At 38.7% G+C, this 5,000-nt stretch overlaps 1 protein-coding gene across 2 annotated transcripts in view; it reads left to right on the forward strand.

Moving 5' to 3' along the window:
- The window catches only part of LOC310733674 (uncharacterized protein C1orf21 homolog), a 42,510-nt gene that overhangs the window by 17,483 nt on the left and 20,027 nt on the right, over window positions 1–5,000 (forward strand). The window lies entirely within an intron of this gene.

Consider the following 5,000-nt stretch of genomic DNA (forward strand, 5'->3'; position numbering starts at 1 on the left):
AGCAAGCTGTGTAGGTGTGCTGGCGAAGCTAGCAAGCAATGCTAATCGCTTAGAAAATAAGCAGGCACGATATGTTCTCAGTTCATTTAGAATTAAATCCAGTCTCTGTACACACATGCGCGCTCTTCAAGTGCAAGCAGTCTATCAGCTGAAGCGTGTTCAGTGTCTTGACGTAGCAGTTTTTTCTAAAGCTATACGGGTTGCACGTAAAATATGATTAAATACGACAAATAATGTAATTTCTGACAACGTTCTGTGAAAAATCGCACTGAAAATGTAACTAAGGCTCGTTTTTCTGTTTACTTACATCCAAAATGGACTTTGGAGTTCAAGACTTTACTGTAGCCAGCCAGTATGGAACCTCAGGGACGTTTTGGCTTTTTGGCGTCCACACAATTGTATTTTCTGATTATCAAGAATAAAATGACATCTCTTATCCTGTCATATACAGTGTGTCCCGTTGATATACGACATAAATTTTGTTAGTACCTCTGTTGTCTGGTCCACTTTTTAGGGAATTTGGATTGTATTTACTGTATATAACGTAGCAGTTAAGAAAGCAGTAGCAATAGCGAAGTAGTAGCTCAGTGGTCAAGGCTTTGGGTTATTGATCAGCAGGTCGGGGGTTCAAGCTCTAGTACAGCTAAAAGCCAAACTGTTGCTGTTGGGCCCTTAAACAAGGACTTTAACTCTCTTTGCTCTCATGGTTGACCATGCTAACTCTTTCTAACAAGCTGGGATATGTGAAGAAAGGATTTTCACTGTGCTGTAACGTAAATGTGGCAAGTAAAAAGCCTCTTTGAGGTCTTGCAATTGTAAAAGTTTGGTGGTACTGGGAATTAAACTCTGATCAGAAGTCCAAAATCCCATCCACTGAGCTTTCACTTCTCAATATGGAGTAGAGAAGAGGGGTTCGTGGGCAGTTAACGTCCGTGGTGTATCGTTTGAACAGCATAAATGGCAGAGAACAGCCTGCCACGCCTTTCCTAAACACTCCGCAAGCTCGTAGCGACTCTTCATCATACTAAGTACCGACACCTGGTGCTCATCACCACTCGGCCCCATATAAGCACCTACTCTTCCCATAGTCGTTGTTCGTTCTACTAGATCACTAAGGAGAACATTCTAGGACCTACCCTGTTGGATTATTCACAATCGCAGGAACTTTCCCTTTCTCGGATGTTCAGAGATTCATTGGACTTTGCCTTTCCAGAGGTATTGTCGGATTACATGGACTTTCACGGTACTGTTGGATTATACCCAAGTGTATGGTGTTTCTGGGTGTCTGTTTAAAACCTCGCCTTCTGTAACTTCGGTTTTCGGCCTCGTCTCTCCGAACCATGACAATAAAATACGTTTATTTGTTTTTTTTGTCACACCTTCGTTGTATATTCATAAAAAAGAGACTGGAATGTTTATTCACCATTTTTTATTTATATATATATATATATATATATATATATATATATATATATATATATATATATATATATATATATATATTAGTTTTATTAAAAAAATATAGAAAACAAACAGGAAGGAGACAAAACAAGCCTATGAACATACATTTTCACTGAGTTTCCTGTCAGTGTCTTTGAGCTGACTCTCAAGCTAAACGCTATTAAATGTATTTTGTATTTGTGAAAAGTCTTTACCTGAGGAGATGATTTTAGTTCTGAAGTTGCTGTATGGAAAATAGCGAGTGTACGGCGAGTGTACATCGAATGTACACTCAAAATGAGAGTGCATTACGGATATAAACGAGCTAATGTTCTTTACTCGGAATCGCACTGCAAGATGACACCTGATATACACCTGATTACACCTAATGACACCTGATATAGTGCACTGTATAGGAGATCTGGAGTGGTTTCGAGGACATTTAAGGAAAGGATGTTTACTGCTTGTGTGTTAGTTTAGCGTACGCCTAGAAAACAAGCTGAAACGCAAGACATTTAAATGTGCTTAAACGCGTGCGTAAGCGTTAAACTACTACATTCAGCTATTGTATTTGTGCAAGATTGTGTAGAAGGTGAGCAAAACCGATCCTACGTAACAGTGTCTACTAGCCTGTATGCTAATAGCTCGCCCTCTGGATAGATGTTGGTTGTCTTTTTACATTTCAGAGACAAATATCTACTGTCGAGGTGTTCGCATTATGAGAATGTAAACCGTTGCCCTGTCTTTCTGATGAAAGTGCTGATATTACACCGTTTTAAATAAGAAAAAAGTGTCAGCCGTGAAGTGTGAACATGCAGCGCTCGGAGCTGAGAGAGATTGGCATGGCTCGGCTGTTATGTATAGCACTTTTGAAGCTAATAAGTGGGAGTTCTGAGGGATATATTGTGTACATCGGCAGTCGTTTCGAAGCGAGAAGATGATATAATGTCCTTGTTGTGAGATTTCAAAGGTTGCGATTTGAGTTTTTACAGTGTTTATCAGTCCAGGCAACATTTCCTTTAGTAAATTATGATTTTATAATCCATTTTTTTGTCCCTGATTTGTGTTAAACACCTGCACTCAGTATTAATTTTTCAATCAACTGCAAGTTCCCACAAAGTCAAAACTGAATTTTTTATTTTCGAGCTAACATGTGACGAGATTTACATTTCAGATGATTCTGTAAAAAAGGCATATCCAAAAGCATGTGTTTGTCAGTTATGGTACAGATAGTTAGCATTTATTTCTTTGTTTCAGACAGACACCAAATCATCAATTTACATAAGTACCTTCTAATGCATGGCCCCTTTCACAAACTGGCTTTTTAGTAAAAAAAAAAAAACCCTGAAAAAAATCCAGATGTTCTTTTTCTGTTCTGTCTCCAGAAAGACGCAGCTCTACCTCTGCCATGTTAATCTGTATTCTATGTGACTCTCAGGACACGCCTCGGTCTCCACAGCAGCGGTGCTGAGAGAACGCCTTCGAGGAATAGTTTAGCGAAGAGAAATCGATCTACATATAAAATATTGGTCACAAAATATTGGTCACTTTCTCAATAAAAAAAGGATTGCGCATCTACAAATAATCGACGCACATATGTTCAAAATAATGCATCGCTATACAAATGCCAACTTCTATCCAATGCAGCCTTTTTATTATTGATGTATGACATTGTTAATGGCAAAATCCTAGATTGAAATTTGCACCATTGTATAATGATTTGCATAACTTTCATTTCTTTTTATAAATGCATTTTTTTTTTTTACATTATGAATCGGTGAATCTTACCATCCCTACAGCAGACATGGACTCAGCATAGACTCAGACTCCCATAACATCCCAGACACTTATCCCAGACACATTGTGAAGTATACGCTCACTGTTGTTTATTACATTTTGTGACATTACAAAGCCTTTGCTACTCTGTTAGATTCTTTGCTACCATATTGTTTTAATGCCCTATCAACATTAATTCTGTTTGGCTGAACTCTGCTTGTTATTTTATTCCTATAGGAGACACAATACATACAATACAGAAATGTACAAACTATATAAACAAAACAATTGGGACACCTGACGTTTCCAGCCATATGTGGTTCTTCCCCAAACTATTACCACAAAATTGAAGGCACACAGTTATCCAGGATGTTTTTTTGGATGCAGTAGCATTACATTTTCCCTTCACTAACTTTTACTAACACCCATGTGACTGAATGAATCTCCACAAACCTCGAGACTCCAAAATCTAATAAAACATCTTCCCAGGAGAATTGGAGCAGCAAATGATGTGAAACGGGACATTCAAAAAGCACATACAAATCTTATGTTCAGGTGTCCACAAACTTTTGTCTATATAGTGGAGGATGAACGAAGCGTTGGTTTTCATTCGCTCATTGTGTTCGGTCGGAGTAAAAATGTAGCGTGCGTAAAGAATAAAATCAATAGGTCCTTAACGAAGCGGTTACGCGTGAACACGCTATCGATCACACGCGTTTACGGTTCCTCCAGCAGGTTTTTATTATAAGTAAAGACGCACCGTGGTCACGACGTTCCAAAAAAACTGGATATTAATATTTCAGTGCAGAGTCACAATCATCAAGCAGCGATTACCGGGAGATTGACTCACGCAGAGGAGCCCACTCACTGATATCTGACGAATGAAATAACCTCCACGGCGTGACTGGATTCGATCGGGTGCTGCGTGCACAGCCTTTATTTTATGCGATCGTCGAGGAGCCGAACAGGCGCATCGGGGTCGAATAGGGAATTCTCTGCAGGGGTTTCTACAGGAAGCTGATGAGCAGAGGTGTGAAGAGAAGCTGAAAAATATACTTGAGTGAACGTATAGATATTTTACTGCAAAACTTACAAAGGTTTAGCCACCAAATTTGATCTGACTCGAATGAAAGTCTTAGAGTATCTCATTTGTATAGTAACTCGTCAGCTGCGGAACAAATTTGGTCAAGTTATGAGAACAAAAAAACATTTTGGAACTCGAGCTTGCCATAAAGTGCCCTTCAAATCGTTCACTTTTCCGCTTTCTGTGCATTTTAAGCCTAAATCATGGGTCCCGAAGTGATTAAAAATGGCCCTTATGCATTTTCTTTATTCCTTATACAATACAGTATTGCATTAAAAAACGAGGCTTGTTCGGTCTTTATCAATTTCAGCACTTGTCACGAGTTCCAGAAGTGCCGAGGTACTACTGTAGTGGTCCATTGAACGTAGGCACAAAAGTGCACTGGTCCTCAACACCAAGGCACATGTTAGTGAAAAACCAAAACCAGTTTTATTTCCTAAAATACAAATCAAATTGTACACCTCAACACTGCGTTAACAACATTAAGATTAACACAACAGACTCTTCAATATGGCAGAATGAATTAAAAAAACAAACAAACAAAGTAGTAAAGCAATGTTTCCAGAAGGAATCTGGAATGAACAAATAGAATGACAGGATTACAGTACCAAATTTTCAGTGGACCAATCAAATTTAAGTACCGTAATTTCCGGACTATTAAGCGCACCCAAATATAAGCCGCACCCAAATATAAGCCGCA

Source organism: Silurus aristotelis (assembly GCF_946808225.1).
Source record: "Silurus aristotelis genome assembly, chromosome: 11".
Lineage (NCBI taxonomy): Eukaryota > Metazoa > Chordata > Actinopteri > Siluriformes > Siluridae > Silurus > Silurus aristotelis.